Below are 20,121 nucleotides of genomic sequence, written 5' to 3' on the forward strand. Positions count from 1 at the left end.
GCGTTTCTGATAACGCAACTTGGCTCACAATGTTTGTAAGCCTAAACGAATCATGTTGAATAGGAGACCAGAGGGTAAAATCACATTGGTTTCTCCCCACCAACCACACCTGTGGGCCGGTTACAACAGGCAGACAAACCCTGTTATTGTCAGTCTGACCTTCTCCTCTGTGTTTGGGAGGTGAGACTTTATATAGCCGCTGGGATTGAGTCATACTGCTTGCCAAAGGGGGGAAAACCATGCCTGCCCTCCTGCTGCTTTCTATGACTATTTCCTCTTGTTTCAGCCTCCCTAGCTTCCTGATCTCCAGCAGAGACCAGCGTCCCTGTTACACAGATGCCATTTTGTACCCAATACGGAGAACCCTCAGAAACCGTCCAAATTTAACCCTGAGGTTTCAGTGTTCCTGCTCTGTTAAGGATTATCTTTCAGACTTTTGTTTTTACAGGTAAAGGTATTGTTCCATATTCATACACACAACCCTTTTTTTCTGTGTGTGCATCCTGTTACATTACTGGGTAATAATAGCAGGCCTTTTAAGTCGCAAACTCCTGACTGATGGGCTCAGGGCCCAGGGCTCACAACTAACTTTTTCCCCTCACTCACCCATTAGTTTTGAGCCCTTCTCATTGAAAGTCTCTCTCCAAGACAGCTAGCATTGTCGTTTTGACAGCAATAACGGCAAGCATCTTTCAGGTAGCTCTAAGAAACCCAATTATGGAGCCTCTTGTTTTTCCAGAAGATAGTATGGCCTGTTCAGCTATTCATAGCCCTCCTCAACAGAGCTCACAGACCTACAACTGCAGGTCCCAGGAGAAGCCCTGCAATCTGAGATGGGGCTAATGCACAGCCTCAAGCCGCAGTGCCTGGGCCCAGGCCGGGAGAGAGACTCGGCCGAGTTTGGAGCAGCACTCTGTTCAAGGTCAAAGCAATGGGTTTTTACTGGAGCTAACACAGTGAGTCCCACACTGTCGTCCACAGTGGAGGTTCAACAAAGCCTATGCCCTCATTGGTCAGTTTCTTTTCTCTTTTTGGGGGGGGGGTGGGGGAGATGTATGTTTTGCCTTTCAGTGACAGACAGGAAATGTATGGAAGAGAGAGGGGGAAACATACAGAAACGGTCCGAGCTGAAATCAGTCACAGGCCGCTGTGTGTGGGCCTCAGCCTACATGGTGCGCGCTCTACCCAGTGAGCTACTGGGGAGCCCCGTCATTGGTCGGTTTGTAACCGTAAAAAAAAAAAACGAACAAAAAAATGTGTCTGAAGATGAACGAGTTAAAGTTGCATCTAAGGTTGAAAGTCAACAACAACAGAGAGAATGTCTTTTGAAATCCCTTCCCCCCCACCCCCTTCTTCCTTCATTATTGACCTTCAGCGTCAGTCTTCAGTAGTGAACCCCAGAGGGGATTGCTCCAAGGCTTCTTTTGGATGGCATTCATGGCAACGTAACCACGGGAACAGCTTTTTCTTCCTTTTGCGATGGCTGTTGCTATGGAACAGGTGTGAAGTTGTCATTTGGAAGCTGGGCAATACCCCCCCCCCACCCCCCCGTATCATGGGAGTGTGAGGAACAGACAAATGGCCTGCCAGCAAAGGACCGGGCGGAGCAATAAGTAAAGAACTATGATGCGCTGCTTTCATTTCTGCCCATGAATATTCCCCCTCTATCTTTCTCATTCTTTCTCAATCCCTGTCTGTCTTTCTGTCCTTCTGTCCATCTCCCCCTCTCGTTCTTTGCCACAAAGCCAGACAGACCACGTTAGCCCGGAGATTTCCGCTGCTGGATTCGAAAGCCGATGCGGAGTCATCCATTACCAAATGATTACGCTTCAGGAAACTGGATATGAGGCCGTTTTCCGGATGTCTCCGTTCTTGCCACCCCCACTCTCCCCTAACATGTCTCTCAGACAAAGGATCTCTCGACCGGAATATCAATGTGACCATCTGAATCATACATAGCAGTGCTTTCTTGAGAAGGAGGTTTCTACGATTTTAGACCTTGGTCGAACAACAACATTTTCTATAGAGAAACAGTGGGACCTAAGTACAGTAGTGTAGACTGCCATACAGTATCAGGCCAATTCCATGTACATTACTTGACCAAATATACAATTTGAGTAGTGTTTGAATTATAAAATATTTATTAAATACAATTTTATAAATAACCTATACTGTAAGTAGAATTATTTGTGTTGGCATCCAAACTGTATAGTCAGTAGTGCGGTGCTAAGCTGCCCCCTCACAGCAATATTTTGTATCTGGTCTGTATATGGGAGACAGTTGTGTTACTGGTGACACTGCCACAAGAGTGTCTAGTCCCCAGGCACACACGCACACACACCTTTACCGACCATGAAACCTTCAGACCATGACACCACAGGGACCAGGCAGGTCTTACTCTTAGGGGGCTGCCTGGCTAGATAGATAGCCTTCATGTAAGTCTGCCTTTTTCATCCTTGAAACCTCTGGTGCAGTAATGTGATGCCTTTCATCGTCCTGAAGATTGTCAGTTGGTGATGGACTGAGCGTGTCAGACTGCTTGTGTGTCTGTGTTGATTTGAGCCTGTAGGGCTTTGTGTGTGTGTGTGTGTGAAGTGAGTATTCAACAGCAACCAGACCCAGACAGGCAGTGTTTAGTGTGCTGGAGGCATATTCCACCTCAGTGTATTTTTTGTTGCAGTGCAGCGTTTGCAGTGATTAGTATTGAGAGGCCATGCAATCAAACCAAATCCCTACCAGGTAATCAGTCATCAAGGTCATCACTCAAAGAACTTGGAGAGAGGCAGCAAACAAATGCCACGTTCTCCACCCTTGCTCAAAATGGCTTTTAGGTCCAGCTAAGTCTTTCTCTAAAGGATAGATAAATTGTGTCTGAAGAATGCCCCCCCCCACACCACCAGCATTGGACTGGCAGACCTGGACTGAATACTAATAGTAACAAATTGCACTGGCCTTGCTATCCCCATATTTGGGTCTCTATTGACCCAAATTGTCATCTGATAACCCTGGGCCCAGGATATATCCTGGTCTCGCTCCCAGTTCAGTGGAATAAGCCCTGCCCCTGATTTAGCACTGTACATCCTCTCATATCCATTTTTTTCCAAACAGAGGATTCACTGAAAGGAGGGCCCATCCTCCCCCCCCCCTCCCCCCGTGTACGCAAGGTCATTTCCCAAGCCCTGACACAGGACGTCTTTCCGCGCTGCTGGTACTGAGGGGGTGCCTGGGGTCAGGTTATATTGTGGGACAGGGAGCCTTGCCCCTGTGCCAGGGATTTCTTCAGAGCTGGTCGACGTGAGACAACACGCCAAGACATATTTTCCGACGGCGTGGCATCAAGTGGCAGGCAGAGCAGATAAGGTGAGAGGATAGAGGGAGCTGGAGGAAAAGGAGTGGGACTTGAACTTGCTGACACGAAGTGGAGTGTGTGGTTGAGTGTTATCACTGTGAGTGAATCTGGCCAGTTTCTCTGTGCGGAGGTGGTGTGCCTGGGAAAGATCATGTCAAGTCTGGTCCTCTGGATTTAGGTTTGCCATTTTGAAAACGAAAAACAGCACAGAGATATCATTGTACGGGCGACTTAAAAATAAGTTATTCCCAATTAGACTGCTGGTCTGTTGAAAGCAAATACATGTTTTCAACTTGTATTTACAGGCTCAATATTTGTGAGGGTTGTACATCCTAGCCTTCTAGGGCATTCATACAGGCAGCGTTGTGGGGCACCAATGTGGAAAGTTCCAGGGCATTGTTCATGGAGAGGGGCATGTGGGCGCTGGGGGGGGGGGGGTGCATGCGGAGAGTACTCTAACTTTAAAAAGAGAGGGACTATTGAACATTTTCGTGATGCTGGGGGTGGATGCCAATCAGGGAACCCCACATGGTAACATGCAGGCGTGACCTATGTTCCATGTAATCCATCTTTGTACGAGGATTACGGTTTCCAATGGTTGATGTCCCTGCCTTGCCTTTTTCACGTTATTGAACGACAACCACCTCCCTATTCGCAGCATCCCAATCTTCCATACCAAAAAAAAGAAAGCTAAAGTTAAAATAGCCGACATCTTGGACTCGTTTGATAATTGCTGCAGTAGTGAGGAGTTTCTCGACGGCGCTTAATAAACACCCAATTATATTTCAAGGCTGAACATTTTTCTAGCGCTTTTCTTCTTAGCGCACACATGCTGATTGAACGCGCGGAGGAGGAGGGGCGTGTCTGCTAATGAAGCCACCCAATCAGGAGAACCAAACTGAAGGCAAATGGAAGGTTAGACGCGGGGGCAACAGAGGGCTGCTGTTACCGAAAATAAAGTAGACGTACCGAAACGGGTTTGTTCATGGAGGTGGCACACCATTTGAGTCTAATGAGCGAGAGACTGGCAAAAACGCACACATACACACACACACACGCCTTTTCTTGGAAGGCTGACTGCTTGTGCCTGTAGGAGTGATTTGAAGGACGGCGTTAACCCACCATGCTTAGCCTGAGCTCCAGAGGAGCTGCTGTGTCCTCCCTCCCTCTAAGTACTCTCTCACTGGGAGAGAGAGCCTGCCCAGCCTGCTGCCCCACTACTCATCCTGGGTGTGAGCTCCTTTATTATTGATAACGTGTTATTGAACACTGCAGCCTCCTCCCTGTGTCACTGACCCTGAGGGGGGGGTATTCCTTCAAGACTGGTCCCACCTGTCTGATTCACGGTACGAAGGATCTTCCATTGCCCCTGGTCTACCTTAACAGCTAGAAGCCTCTAGGATAGGCCTTTTTACCTTTTACTGTACTTGAATTCGATAGATGCTGTGCTGTTCGTCTGAGACTCGCTGCACCTGATCTTTAGTAAGCAAAAGTAGGCCTGGTTATTCATATTCGTGTAGTATGTTCATCAGGGCCATGCTGGCAAGGTTTTATCCTATATATTGGGTGCCTTGATAATGACTGGAACTCTTTGCCTTCAGTGCATGGCCCTTTAAACTGTAAGAATGCCCTCTACTGGCTGTTGACTGGAACTGTTCTCGAACAAGACTACGAGCCGTTTGTTCCGCTAAGCTAAAAAATAAAAAAGATTTCAATTGATATTCCATAACTATGTACATATTGTCTACTCACAGCCTCTCATCGGGTGGGCATTAGTTTGTTTTGGTGGAAGGCATGAACTTTGTCAAATAGACCAGCCCCTGTATTGTACATGTTCTGACTATCAGAAGAGTGAGTCAGGACAGCTGCTAAGGTGACGCGGGGCCTCGTCTACTCCTGCCCCAACAGAGGTCCTCTGCCGTCCCCATGGAGACGGTACAGTCGTCCACGCCGTCACCTCTCCCAGGGGAATTGTGTCAGTATGTGACGGACATCACAGGTCATCTGAAGGGGCGGCCCCCCCTCCCCCCCCCGGCCCCCCCTCCCCCCGCCCCCCCCCCCTCCCCCCGGCCCCCCCTCCCCCCGGCCCCCCCCCTCCCCCCGGCCCCCCCCTCCCCCCGGTGATGGCTTTGAACGAACAGTTTTGCTGAAGTGTGCCTCTCCCCTCCGCTGTCTTAAAAGTAAATGGAGTTTGCCCTTGTTGTGAGGCCCAATGATTTATCTTGGCCCATTTTGAGGGTTTTTCTAAACTCTGACCTGGCAGTGGCTCCGAAGATTGGACTGTCTGAGAATAAACAGATGTTTCTGTAGTCTTCTGTAAGAGAAACAACTTAAACATTCAAGATCTAGACCCTTGTCTCCTCTGTTTCCAAGTGTGCTTGCCAACTCCCCCCCCCCCCCCCCAATGGATAAGAGCAGGGGTTGGACTGGATTCAGACGCAGGCCATCGCGAGTGAGGCGTTCATGCTTTTATATTTGACAGATGGGGCTGTGTTTATTGCCCGTGTCAAAGGGCTGGAAAACCAGTAGCACTCAGCCTCCCTGTCTGGCCTCTCTGTCTGGTCTCCGTCTAGCAAGTTCCAGAAAACTTCCAAGGCCCTAGGCCAGGTTGTGTGATCCAAAGCCAAATATCTTAAACCTCCCACCCCATACCGAACGTCATTTGGTGCGTCTTCCAGTACAAATGTTAATGTCCATTGTTTCATGCCATGAATAAAAGATGAATCCAAGGGTTATTCCTACTTTTGTTTTCATGAAGCTTCAGCAATCTGGCTCAATTGTTTACGTGGGAGATGGATAACTGTAATATTATTCTCATCTCCCGTCTTCCTCCCCCCCACCCCCTTTTTCTCCCTCTCTCTTTCCCCTCTCCACAGAATGCCAAGCCCTTCTCCTCCTCAGACAGCCTAGCGAAGGTGCAGGAGGTAGCAAGCTGGCTTTTGGAAATGAACCAGGATCTGCTGTCGGGGGGCAGCAGCAGGCGGCGGCGGGGGGCGCCTGGCGGGCCAGCGGCGCCAGGTAACGCCTCCTCCTCGGCCCAGACGCCCCAGCAGGGGGGCGAGGAGGGCGACGAAGAGGACCAGATGAACCGGGTGGTGGAGGTGGACGAGCAGTGCCGGCACCAGCAGCAGAGGGTAAGGAGGGAGGGAGGAGGAGGGAGGAGGGGGGAGGGAGGGAGGGAGGGAGGGAGGGGGAGGGTGGGAGGGAGAGGGAGGGAGGGAGGGAGAGGGAGGGGGGAGGGAGGGAGGGAGGGAGGGAGGAGGGGGGAGGGAGGGAGGAGGGGGGAGGGAGAGGGAGGGGGGAGGAGGGAGGAGGGGGGAGGGAGGGAGGAGGGGGGAGGGGGGAGGGAGGGAGGGAGGGAGGGAGGGAGGAGGGAGGAGGGGGGAGGAGGGAGGGAGGGAGGGAGGAGGAGGGGGAGGGAGGGGGGAGGGAGGGGAGGAAGGGAGGGAGGGAGAGGGAGGGGGGAGGGAGGGAGGGAGAGGGAGGGAGAGGGAGGGAGGGAGGGGGGAGGGAGGGACGGGGAGGGGGAAGGAGGGAGGGAGGGAGGGAGGGGGAGGGGGGAGGGAGGGGGAGGGGGGAGGGAGGGAGGGGGGAGGGAGGGAGGGGGAGGGGGAGGGGGAAGGAGGGAGGGAGGGGGAGGGGGAGGGAGGGCTCACAACCACCCGTGTAGCGGACATGGTTACAATTGGCCACCAGGGCTTCGAAAATGGGGTGAGGCAGCCGTTGATGAGGGCAAACGTTAACAATGAGGCCGTGGACCTTCCGTTCAGAACGTCCGCAGGCGGAGTTCTTTTGTAAACATTTGAAGCAGTGGGGTTTTGCGGTCAATGTTTTGCCTAGAGTTTTGTCAGCGCGCTCTTCCAATCTATTTTGGTTTTCGTCTCCGTCCAGCTGGAGGACACGGAGCGCGATGGGGAGAGGGAGGAGCCGTGGGCCCACAGGGAGCCCGGGGCCAGCAACGGCCCTCGCAGCGGAGCGGAGGACGAGACGAGGAGGAGGACGAGGAGGAGCAGAACGAGGCAGGCCGTCCCAACGAGGTGAACGGGGGAGAGAAGGGCGCCCGGTGGCAGTGGGAGGCGGAGCAGCGCTCACGGGCCCGGCAGCCGGAGGACGAGGAGGACGAGGAGGAGGAGGAGGAAGAGGAGAACAATAACAGCGGCAGCCAGCACGGCGAGGAGGCTGAGGAGAGGACGGAGGGAGGGGGGGAGGAGGAGGAGGAGGAGCGGGGGGAGGAGGAGAGGGACGACGGGGACGAGGAGGAGGATGAGGAGGAGGAGGATGATGATGAGGAGATGGACCAGGAAAGCGATGACTTTGAGCAATCGGAGGAGGAGGACAGGGGGGAGGAGGAGGAGGGGGGGGAGATGCACTTGCCCTCGCACAGAGGTGTGTCTGTCCCCAACAACAACCTGGACTCGTCTGCAGGTTGCCCACACCAAAGCTCACCCAACAAGAAAAAGGTAAGAACTTGGTCCACCTATGGTGAACTTCAGTACTGGGTGATTAAACTGCTCAATGTTGACTTGTGTAAAAACTGTTCCATGAACTGCTGGGATGAGACGGGGGAGGGGGGGGGGGGGGGGGAGGAGAGACACCTCTCCTAGTCACACATCACACTCTTATCTCAAACAAGCCAACCAAGCAGTTCATCATCATGTGAGAAAACCGTCTACTTCCCTCAGAGAAAGTGCTGCTGGCTGGTGAAACTGGCTGATTCGTAAACCAATAGCTCCCTCTTCTGGTCACAAGCCTCAGAAGCGCTGGCTTCACCCCGTCACCATGCGTCGGGTTTTGCCATGTTTCATTTGCATAATACTGGCTACATGTAAATGATTTGAGCACAAGAGCCTCTTATGGGTCCTATGGAAAACCTCGTAACTATGTACAGTATCCTATTGTAACTCTGAGTGTACGATTAAGTGGCGAGTGACGCCTCGTTTTCCGTGGCAACCCCATCCACCGTTCTGGGAGTCGATGATCCCCCTGTGTGCTATTCCACACAATGACTATGTAGCCTCATCGTTTGAGACTCTGGTTACCATGTCTGGTTACCATGTCTGGTTACCATGTCTGGTTACCATGTCTGGTTACCATGTCTGGTTACCATGTCTGGTTACCATGTCTGGTTACCATGTCTGGTTACCATGTCTGGTTACCATGTCTGGTAGCGGGCTGATGACTTCAGCAGTCATCCACTTCCATGTTCAGGCTTCAAATGGAGATCTCGAGTGTCTCGTGTTAATGAACACTGATGAGAGACGTGTCTTTCTCTGTCCTCAAGACCAGCTGGGTCTGGAAAAGGGTCCCCTCAACTTGATACGGTGTCTAAACTCTACCCTGGACACGGCTTACAGTTATTGCTGGAGCACATGCATAGCATTGGCATGGCAAGATCCATTTGTCTCTATTTTAATGGCTGGCGAGAGCAGTTGAGCATTTTCATCTGAGTCAGTCAGATGAAAGTTGGTCTCTTTTCCGAAGGTCAGTGTTTCCCCTACCATTATATTAGGGGGGGGGCACCCCCCCCCCCCCCCCCGGAAGGTCAAGTTAATAAAAAATAAAAATAAATCTTTATTTAAAAAAATATTTTTTATATTTATTATTTATTATTATATATTTATATATATATATTAGCGCCAGATCACAAAATAAGTCATTTAAGGTTACCTTTCCTATAAAACAGGTCTATAGAGTGCGCTTTTATTAAACAAACTAAATGGCCTTATGTTATTTATCTTATTTACACGGCGGCATGTCATTTCTGTCTCTACATGGTCGTCGTCGTCCCCCCCCCAAAGCTGTAAACCTAGGGGAAACACTGAAGGTGGTGTGCTGGGGGTCATGGGGAGCCTTGCGTGTTTTCAAAGATTTCGATTTTTTGGGGCGGGGGTGGGGGACTTTTGGCTTTGTTTCTTGATGGGACAGTTGGGGGGAGAGAGAGAGAGAGAGAGGGGGAGATGTACAGGAAATGGCCTCAGCTGGATTTGAACCCAGGCCCCCACCTGCGTTATATCCTTCATGGTACGCGACTAGCCTACCCCCAGTGAGCCCAGGCTTGCGTGTGTTGTGAGGTCAGGACGGTGAACCAAGGACATGGCTCTCTGCCTCGCTGCTGTGCCCTCCCTGTGAGCGGGCATGAACACCTCTCCGTGTCAGGGCTGTCTGTGTTTGATTGAGCATGCCTGAACACCTCTCGGTGTCAGGGCTGTGTGTGTTTGATTGAGCATGCCTGAACACCTCTCGGTGTCAGGGCTGTGTGTGTTTGATTGAGCATGCCTGAACACCTCTCCGTGTCAGGGCTGTGTGTGTTTGATTGAGCATGCCTGAACACCTCTCCGTGTCAGGGCTGTGTGTGTTTGATTGAGCATGCCTGAACACCTCTCCGTGTCAGGGCTGTGTGTGTTTGATTGAGCATGCCTGAACACCTCTCCGTGTCAGGGCTGTGTGTGTTTGATTGAGCATGCCTGAACACCTCTCTGTGTCAGGGCTGTGTGTGTTTGATTGAGCATGCCTGAACACCTCTCGGTGTCAGGTCTGTGTGTGTTTGAGCGTGCCGTGGTGATCTGGCCGCCCCCGGGGCATCTGTTTAATGAGGCCAGAGGATCCAGACGACAGGAAAGGGACGAAGGCCTCGACCCTGCTAGATTTGAGCTGGCGTGGCCTCCGGTTTAGAACGCTGTGAAGGAACAGATATAAATACACACCTTGTGGCACTATCTCTATCTATCTCTGTCTCTTTCTCACACACACACACACACACACACACACACACACACACACACACACACACACACACATTAGAGGTCCCGTAGACCACTTTACAAAGCCAAATTTAAGACACACACAGAGAAACAAATGTTTGTCATGTGCGCCCACCTTAACCACAGCCATTTGACATTTATCCTACCAAACAGCCCCGGCCTCCAATTAGACTGGGGCCTCGAGCAGGCCAGGCTGTGTCATGCCACGCTGAGGCCTCCAATCCCCCCCGCAGACAGCCCAGGAATGTGTCTTTTGTGCTGAGCCATGTGGCTTCCCCTTTCGCATGTGTCAGGAGGGGGGGGAGGGGGGGGGCTCGGCCTCTGCCGTGGAAATGTGCCACTTGTTATTTTGCCTCCTCGAATTCCTCGCTCAGTCTGGATCTCTCTCTCTCTCTCTCTCTCTGGCTGCCTAGCTGTCTTCATCTCGCTGTCTCTGTGTCTCCCTTTCTCTTTCCCTGCGAGACGGCGAAGGCTGCTAACCCGGAAACGTCCCACTCAAACGGTGCAGACGAGAAAGAGAGGGAGGGGGGGGGGGGGTTAGAGAGGGTAAAGTTAGAGACCGTTAGGTCTAGGAGGGCGGGCGAGGCGAGCCGCAGCTCATTCTTCTGTCCGGCACCTCGACGAGCCGTGACACGCACTCGTCAACAGCAGCCAAGCGCTTCTTTGTCAGCCGTCGCTGACAGACCCCGCTTGTAGACCTCGCTCCTTCGCCACGATCCAGCCATGGGAAACCGCGCCATGAAGAAGGTAGCCCTGCTCCTGGTGAGTCTGGGAGACCTAGGGCCCCCCCCCCTTGTGTTTCTGGTTAGTACTCAGCGCACGCATTTGATGTGTTTTCTCCGTTCATTCCGAACACGGGGGAGGTCCGTGTGTTGCCGTGGAGATGTGTCGCATATCCGTGTTTGTCGATACACGCGCCACTTTGTTCTCTTGTTTTTTTAGTTCTTGTTAAATGTGTGTTCTGGATTCTTTTTTAATGCGCCCCCGTCAAGTGTGGGGCGCGGTGTGGGAGTGTGTCGGTTCACATGCAGACAGGAGGATCCTGTGGGTGAAAACTTTGGGCTTTGACAGAATGGTATGGTGCGTGTGTGTGGCGTTTCTTATGCTTGTGAGCTTGTTGATTCGGTGAATGTGTGACTTTGACGAAGCTTGTTCAGATGTGTCCATGAGGCAAGCGAGTAGCATCCATAACCCTGGACACCCAGGCACAGTCATAGACCCTGGTGATAGTGGATGTGTTTAGAATTGTTCAGAAGATGTTTGTTCAAATGTTTACCCCTTTTAAGTTATTTGATCTTTTTTTCCCCAACTTATAAATTGATGAGAAAGTTGGGAAGTTTAGCTTTAGAATGTAGAATGCCCCAGAAGGTGAGAATCCGTCCGACAGTGCCGACAAAGCGATTTAAAAACCTGCCGAGGGAAGGCTTCCCTGCTTCCTCCGGTGGAATGTGTCAGTATGTAGGCCCCTCCCCCTCATTGCATGTCAGGGGAGGGACAGGTGGCAACACTCTGAGCCCACCTGCCAAGTTTCTCCGTAACAGCAGTTTGCATGTCCTATGCAAAAGCAGGATCATTTCCCCGGTTCTTGGCAGGCTCGTGTTACTGTGCCGTTTCTCGGTTGAACCCTTCAGAGTCCCTCTTCAGCTCCTCTCATCTCGACACCGATAGAATCCACCGGACGCTCTGCGCCAGAGAGAGTGACAGGCTGTGTCTCTGTCTACGTTTGTGTGTGATTTGTGTTTGTTCATGCACATTTGTGTGGGTGTCGTAACCTTGCACGCCATACAGCATTGTTCAGATCCATTTTAAACCTGGCTCCCGTCCGAACAATTCCCCCTGACCATCAAAGCCAAGGCCCTTCCGGCTGTAGAACGCCTCACTGCCGGGGCTGGTTGGATACTTTACTGTATATAGGCTTTGTAAGCTCCTTTCACCCAGACCTGGCGTCAGCACACTCCGGGAGCACAGGCGGGCAAACAGGAAGACGTGTGTAGCTGTCAGGACTCTGTGGAAGAGGAGGAGGACATGGGCACTACTTCCCTGCTTATCTAACCATCAGAAGAAGTCTAGCTGAGAATGTCGTTTCAACTGATCCTTAATCCAGCATGGAGTCGGTGGGGGGGTGCAATTAACACGCACGGTCACGCCAATCTCCTGTCAGGATCTGTGATATCGTGGCTCTCTGATGCAGTGAGTCACAACACGAATGTCCTCAAATGGGATTTGGGAGCTTGCTTAAGGTCCATCCGTAAACACTTTCGCTTTGTATCGCCCCACTTTTCAGAGCCCCATTAAAAGCGACAGAGGGTAAACAATTTGAATAATTAAGCACATTGCGTAACAACGCCCCCAGGATATCCACAAGTGTAGCAACATTTGTTTACTAACTCTCCTCTTTAATTACTTCAAACTAATGAGCATTGGCTTATTTTAAGACGATTGCTTTTCTTTATATTGTTTGTTTTCTGTTTGCGATTTGAGTTTTGTGTATGCTGCGTAAACTGAATTTAACACTTGTTTACTAGAGCACAGCATAATTCCTTTCAAATGTTTATTTAAAAGAATTCTAAATGGCTGGCAATGGAATTCCAATTAGACCCTCACCCCCTAAAAAAAGAAAGCAAAACTTTCTCCTGAAGTGAAGTTTCTGTAGATATCCAAGCTTTTCGTCCGCGGATCACAAACACAGACACGTAGCCTGTGGGACAGTTCCTCTTCTCTAGCATCGGTCTTTACTTGGTGAATAAAAGCAGAAGTCCATGCTACTGTGACACTGTGTGTCTGCAGGACCTTGATAGAGCCAGGCGGAGGACAGATAATGGCCATGACAAGCCTGAGCGCGCACACACACACACACACACACTGATAGAGCATGCAGGATCCATGGAGCTAGGATGTCCGACATCTAGAGACAGGACATGGAGAGTAGCTGGATGCTTCCTGGGATGGGAAGGGTTAAAAGGAGCTTATGTGCTGCATGGCTTTGAAGCTCTACTGTTCAGTCCAACAGAAGTGACACGTGTCTATTTGTAAATCTGTGGAGGAAGCCTGTTCCTATGAGAGTCACCCTGTGGCTTCACCACACACTGTGTGGGTGGATCTGCAGGTACTCGCCGCAACCCACAATAGTCAGTTTCCTCAAAGATAAAGGAAAACAACCTCCTACATTTTGAAAAGCAGCTCTTTTTTTCTTTGCTTTTGGCTTCAAAAGCACTGATGGCTCAAAGCGTCCTCAAGAAGAATTTGTTGCCGTACCGACTAATATCCTTGTTGACAGAGATTCTCGTTTCCTTTTCAAACTCTCTTCCTGCGGCGGAAAGTAAATCTTACAGCTGCGTTGTCCATCCGCACCGTGCAGCACCTTCAGAGGAAACGTTTGATTAACCCCGGGGAGGGGAGGCCAGACCTGAGCTTCTACCCTTCTACGCAGCCTGGTCCTCCATCTTCTCTTTCTCATCTGGTGGCAGAAGACCTTGGAGCAGCTACATCACAGTAAAAGGCCCATCTGAATATTTCATGGCAGCCTAATTAAGAATGCCCTTTTTTGCAATCCGCCGAGCTATACTCCCGAGTCAGGCTCCCTGGCTTCAAGGCTTTGCCGGGCTGTTGTTCCTCACTGATCTTCAGCTAGCTTGGAAGCACGTTCTTCTGTTTGTGTTTAATATGTAGGTCGGTCTTTGAAAAGCTCAGAGACCAGTGTTGATTCCGTCTTGGTTTTGTGACGGGTATTCTGTGTGACGTCTTCATGTGTCCCAGACAAAGTGAACGCGTCTTAATTGGAGGGAGGACACGGACTGGGAGGACACGGACTGGGAGGACACGGACTGGGAGGACACGGACTGGGAGGACGCACACATCAAATGAAGCAATCCTCAAACACCCCAACCTCTTAATTATTAAACTCAAAAGAAATGTCGACATAAATGTACATTCATTTAGCAAAGGCTTTTGTCCAGAGATGTGTGAAAAATGTATAACATACAACCTCTGTACTTACTATATAAGGTTAAGTGCAGAAGATAAAGAAGGATGTGAATACCGATCCCCGGTGCGAGTCAAACCAGCTGCACCTCCATCTCCTCAGGGTCTTACCGCCTGTCTCAAGGAATGTCAGCCTGTCCAGCCAGGCCTCCCAAGAATGGCTGGAGAAACGGTTGAGGAAAACCTGGTGATTGCATGCATCCTCTGGGTTAGCGTTAGCGTTGGTGTTAGCATAGTGATTGTCATAAATGAGTAGCCTTGTAGTGGTCGCATAGTTCAGGTAAATCAAAAAATAACAGTTCAATTATGGCATTTTCACTCTGACCTCTTAATTCATCTGAACGCATGAAGTTGCAGTTTGACATGAGGAGGGTGGTGAAAAGTACGATTGCGTCTGGTTACAGTTAACTCGCCCAGATATGGTATTAAAACATGTTCTAGTCTATTCTGTATAGTACAGTAACACCGCTGTCTTTACTTTCCTCAAGAAGGAATTTAAACAGATTTTTATAAAAAAGCCAAATAGTTTCGGGGGGGGTGGGGGGATCCTTTTTTGGTTTGGTGCTTCCAATTTGTCCTGTTGGTCTTTCCCCAAGGATTCAACCAAGCACACAGCCTTGAGAGCTTTCTCGGTACTCATATTTTGTGCCTATGTAGACTGCTAGTACTGGCCCTAGATGGCAGTGTAATGCTACTCCGGGAAAAGGCGTAGTCAATGTGTTCAGAAGTAGGTAGTGAACGTGTTTCTTTTCTCCTCTCAGTAAGGGAAGGTGTTGGTATAGATCTACCTTATAAAAGCTTCTTCATAGGAATTCAAGTGGGAGTATTGTTTAGCAGTCATGTCAGAACACCATTTCCCTGCAACAGCACTCCAAAGAATCAGTTAAACCAAACACAGGGCAGATGGTGCTCTTTTCTGTCATTGGTTCTCTCTCTCTCTCTCTCTCTCTCTCTCTCTCTCTCTCTCTCTGTCTCTGTCTCTGTCTCTGTCTCTGTCTCTCTCTCTGTCTCTCTCTCTGTCTCTCTCTCTGTCTCTGTGTTCTTACTTTCTCCTCAGATTGCTCTTCTCTTCCCAGCCTCCCTCCCTTCCCCTCCTCCACTCTCACTCTCTGTCATCTTCCTCTTGTCCTAGTTCTGTCCTCCTCCCACTGGGTTGCCAGGTAACGGGGACGACCCAGTCTGAACGGGGGGCGGCAGGTACGGAGGGAGAGGGGGATGCATATCACTAATGCATTACACATCCATCACACAGCCCCGTGATGGGCAACCCCCCCCCCCACCGATGTGTGTGACGTGTGGCCTTGGAAGCAGCTGCAGGCGAAGTCCGCCCAACAGTAGCGGTGACATAGTGACAGCATCATGACAGTATCAGTTAGCATTACACCCCCCCCCCCCTCTGTCTTTCTTTCTTTCTCTTTCACTTTGTTATTTCTCTGTCTCTCATTCTTCTTCTCTCATTCTCCCTCCCTGCTGTGTGTCTGTGTGGCGCCAGCCACCTAATTACATTACAGCTGGCTGGAAACGGCCTCCATTTTGTGCTGCCGCTCAGAGACAGGTGGGGGGGGGAGCGGGGCAGAGCTCCCGGTGAGGGCTTCACTCCCCGTGACCTTGGGGAAGCCATTACAGTCTGTCACCCTGCCTCTGTCGGCCTCTGCCATCTTCTCCCTGACAGCTTTATTGGCCAAAAGCTGTAGGAATGAAAGAACTGCAGCCGTGGCAGTGTTAGACTGTGTGTGTGTGGGTGGGTGGGTGTGTGTGTGTATGTGTGAGTTTCTAACGCCTCCTATAGTTGTTTAGGACAGGATATGCCTGGTGTCAGTACGTACGCATCGTGCGTACAGTGACCTTTCGATTTCACAATAGGCTCAATGTACTTTTATACCAGGGCTGCCCAAGAGAGACAACATATGTTTTTCTTGCATATTTCGATGCTATTTAGATGCTAGGAAAGGACTCTTAAGAATTTTGCTGCTGATTTGGCTGTAAAGTTACGACGCCCTCACAAACTTCCGTCCACAAAACTCCAGACTACACGTCTGTTCCCCGGAGGATTTCCATCCGTCCTTGCAGCCCCCCTCCCACCCACTTTGAAATGAAATCAGTGATTTCAGCCCTGTCGTATCCGTGTCGAATCCCCCCACACACCGTTGCTCCAGAGGATACTAGCAAGGCGGAGACGCAAAGGTCAATGCCGAGCGCTCCGTCCGCCCACGCATGGCAATCAGCCTGCTGTTTAGCGCACCACCACCCTGAGGCTCACCGCTGACAAAACACAGCTTCGGTTCCCGTGGTGGAAGCCTGGACACGTGTTGCTGAGAAGGAGGATGATGATGATGATGGCCACTTCGTCCTTCTCTAAATAATCCAGAGCCAGCCTTTTAAAATGTTGCAGTGTATTGAGAATATATAGGGATACACTGTGAGTTATGTTTCTGATGTAACGGACGCCCCGCTGCTGCTGTGGGGGTATGATTGGCCATGGCAACAGGTTACCATAACAACCATGCCTGCCGACAGCCATGTAGTAGTCTGTAGTTGACAGCTGGTTTTCTCTGTACTTTCTCTCTTGCTTTCCCCTCAGCAACCGCCATCTCTCCTTGTCTATCATCTGCCTCCCCCCCTCCAAGTCTTGTACCTGGCAACTGTTGCTAAGCGAGAGAATGCCATAATAGTCCTCCTTAAACCGCATAAATACTCCCTGATACTATATCATTTACCAAGATATATTCACAGCAAGCACTGCAAAATAATGGGGAGGTGTTGCAGTTTCAGCAGTCGCCACTAGAGGGAGGCCATGGAATGACATATGTAGTCAACGGCCCAGAGGTAGTTGCCAACTGGACTGCTGCAGCTGTGTGGTTTTAGGGTAGCATCTCAGGCTTGGCTCACTAATCAGCTGTTTCCCATCTGCTCTAAGCCCTTACTGGCCTCACCCAGTAGTAACTTAGCGTGTGTGTGTTCACACACAGGGAGTTAAGACATGGAGCCACACTGGTGGAAAATGCAGTAAAGGCTGGGAGGGGCTGGATATGATGAGAAGGCCATAAAAAGCTTTCAACTTTTATGTCAACTTCGTTTTGCCGATTTAGAAAATGGGCTAAATGAAAAGGAACATCAAGTCTTACCTCACTGAAAAGGACATTCAACTGACTCCAAACACCCCTCATCCCATCTCAAACCCCTTCTAGCGATGCCAGCTCCAGGCAGTATAAACAAGCTTGAGCAGTAGCAGGGAGTGAAGCCAAAAAAACGAGGGTTCGCTGACTAGCCGAGATAAACATTTGGCACACGCGGCGACACCTACGTCTATGCAAACTGACATCAGGGATTTCCGTGTCTGTTTTTTTGGGGGGAGGAGCAGCGCTTTCCATGGATCCTCACCTCGTCCCTCTGCCTCTCACCCCGTCCGGCTCCTCAGCTTTATGACACACTTGCCAGGATTACGTTGGAATGGCTCCATCTGCCATTGTCTGTCGGGGAACGCTCTCCGGTTTATCGAGGCAGCATTAGGGTAATTATAAGGCCCCTGGAGCCACCAAGCTTTTATTTTTGAGGCTGTTGCGTCGAGTGCGGGGCCAGAGGGGGAAGCTGCATTTTTTTAGCCTTGAAATACAAACTTTCCATTGTTGGCAGTTTGGTTGGTTTATTTGTGATTGGGGGGGGGGGGGGGGGGGATACTTGGTACTGAGCCAACTCTTTCCCTTAAGAACTCCATTTTGGCGTATGTCTCTCTAAACAGCCCCTCAACATGAAATATGAATGGCCACACAATTTTAATGACCTTAAGTTAGTTATTATTCTCTCAAAGGAGCAGTGTGCACCGAGGAGAGTGTCTAGTGAAGGAAGGTCTTTTCATGTTGCGAGAGAGAGGATAGGATGTTTTATTGATACATTGCAAGGTTCACTCCATTGACAGGGTTCTGCTTCAGCAAATAATTAAATCCCTGCCCTGGCAATTATCCAGTTGATTTAGTGTAGCCTACTTGGTTTACACACACATACATCTTCAGACTGTGTTGAGGCTTGCTTCTGTAACATTTTTGGTTTCTGAATAATACAATTCGTAACAACATGGTCTGGCTCTCCCTTGGTCCGTGACGAATGTCTTGTTGAATTAGAGAACCAAACTTTGGAATAAGGTTCTCTTTATATCATACTGCATCCAGAATAGGCTGTAAGGAAGCGTCCGTTTCCCATAAAAGCATGATGCCAGCTTGTGTTGATTCTAGGCTGAGATGCACACACACACACACACACACACACTCACACACACTAGAGCTGAGCCGCACACAGGGCTCGCAGCCGAAGGCTGACACGTCAGTGATGGACCGGGAGCGCTCATTCATCAAGTGTGTGCCTGCCTGCCTCGCAATGAACAGAGCACTACGGCTAATCACTCACGGTTGGAAGGGAGGTGTGTGAAGGCGAGGGTTATAATAAACAGTGAGGGGGGGATGTCTGTGTGTGGTCCAGTTTTGAGCCAGGCCCACTGCCACCGCCACCGGGGATCCAGTCACACAAGCCTGGAGGAAAAACCTTTTTTGCCAAATGTGTTTGGCTGTCAAGATAATTTTTCTGATAAAAGTGTGTTACTGTGTTGTTAGGGTTGCGTGTACGCTCTCTGTAGGGAAAGTAAGCAGAATGGCCTCTTAAGTCCAAGATTAAGTTTATAGACCAGGGTTTGGCAGTTATATTTAGACAGAAGGGTCAAATAATAAGCAACAAAGTCCATATAACAGAAATCCAATTACAGCAGTACATGCCCTGTCAATTTGTTTATTTTTAAATTCTATCCCACTGTGGCAGTTTATTTGATTAAATAGTTTGACACCAGATGAGCCTGCTGACTAGTTCTAATAAAGCACACACAACCCTCATTTAAGATGTGAAACCTGTGAAAGATTGGCACTGCGCCAGTTAAATTACATTTCTACAAATTCCCATCTTTAGAAATTCAACTCGTGGACTGAATCAAAGTTACAATTGCCAACCTTAAGGGGTAATTATTTGAAAGAACTGGTTTAAACTAGACGAGACTGCCTTGTCCTAATAAAGCACACATGACCCTCATCCAGATTACAAGTTTCCATCGATGGCCAACATCTAGAAATCGAGTGAAAAAGTATGACAAGGTACCAACTTCAAAATTACACCAGTTTTACCACAATACCACAATTATCAATACTTCTTTCCTGATATGTCACACTGGGCCTTCTGGCGCCCCAGGTTTACTGTGAGACAATGCTCTTTAAGTAATTAAGACTTTCCACAAACAGACTTTGACAATTATAAAGCAGAAGGCTTTGGTGTACGTTCCTCATGTCCAGAGGTTAAATCCCTGGCTTACAACTGACTGACATTCCTGTCAATTACAGTGGCTTGATCATGTTACAGATGAGCAATGTCATAGCAATCAGTCTATAGCATATAGTATATGTAAATGTGAGATTAGCCTAAAGGTTGGTGCATTTCATTGGGTTGGATTGTCACAAGGTTATTTTAGTCTTATTTGGTAAGTACGAGTATTCAAGTATTCAAAGGGATCATTAATTACATAATTTGATTGGCATCTAGTCAGAATTCAGGTGTTATGACTCCTTATTTATTAGATTTAAACTTGGCCAGGAAAGTGTCATGCATTTGGTCAATGCATGCTTTATCTGCCAGTCTCACTTCCGGTGTCGAGAACTATTTTGCAGTGTTAGCTTGCAATTTAGTCTTGCGAAACAACAAAGCGACTTAATTTAGATGTCAGAATCAAAGTTAAATCCCTTCTCTTGGCTTTTGAATTATTCAGAAGAGTGCCAACTCCACAGGCAAAAAAAAATAAAAAATTAGGGGCCATTGGTTCATGAGGACCAGGACTTTTGTTTTCTAGTAAATGTTTAATGATCAGGAAAGGGCAGCGATGGGGGCTTCTCTGCGTTCTTGGCTGTCGGGCAGAAGAAAAAGAACTCAGTGAGATGTGAAAAAGTGCTTTTTTTCTTCCTATCTTCCACTGATGTTGATTCTCCTGAATCAAGTCAAGAT

At 49.5% G+C, this 20,121-nt stretch overlaps 1 long non-coding RNA gene across 1 annotated transcript in view; it reads left to right on the plus strand.

Moving 5' to 3' along the window:
• The window catches only part of LOC134033441 (uncharacterized), a 42,396-nt gene extending 36,099 nt beyond the window's left edge, over window positions 1-6,297 (plus strand). Inside the window, exon 3 of the long non-coding RNA XR_009932122.1 lies at window positions 6,226-6,297. This is a non-coding gene — a long non-coding RNA (uncharacterized LOC134033441). The remainder of the gene's footprint in view (window positions 1-6,225) is intronic.
• The last annotated feature ends 13,824 nt before the right edge of the window (window positions 6,298-20,121 follow it).

The sequence above is a fragment of the Osmerus eperlanus genome, chromosome 14 (genome assembly GCF_963692335.1).
Source record: "Osmerus eperlanus chromosome 14, fOsmEpe2.1, whole genome shotgun sequence".
NCBI lineage: Eukaryota > Metazoa > Chordata > Actinopteri > Osmeriformes > Osmeridae > Osmerus > Osmerus eperlanus.